Source organism: Buceros rhinoceros, unplaced genomic scaffold (assembly GCF_000710305.1).
Source record: "Buceros rhinoceros silvestris isolate BGI_N320 unplaced genomic scaffold, ASM71030v1 scaffold13987, whole genome shotgun sequence".
In the NCBI taxonomy this organism is placed as follows: domain Eukaryota; kingdom Metazoa; phylum Chordata; class Aves; order Bucerotiformes; family Bucerotidae; genus Buceros; species Buceros rhinoceros.
The window spans coordinates 11,402-11,769 of NW_010421644.1; positions in this window are offsets into that span (position 1 = coordinate 11,402).

Consider the following 368-nt stretch of genomic DNA (forward strand, 5'->3'; position numbering starts at 1 on the left):
AGCGTTGTGATGTTCAGGTCGGGGCGGCTGGACAAGCCACCCCTTCACTTCCTGGCCAACAGGGTGACAAAATTTGTGCTACAACATTTCAGGTGGAAAAAGTAATTAGGAAATTGTTATCAGGTCAGATATCGGTCTATGCTGTCAGACTGCGACTCTGCAAAACGGAGATTAATTCTCGCCCACAGACACGAACAGGCGAAGGCTGGAGCCAGCCCCACGTTTTGCTGCCAGTTCTGTATCCAGACCCGCACGTGTTCTCACAGCCCCAAACACGAGTGGCGCGAGGGCCGGAGAGCGGCGCTGCAGGAGGGCGAGTGCGCAGGGAGCAGCGAGAGCAGCCACCACTGCTCCCCCCAGCTCACTGC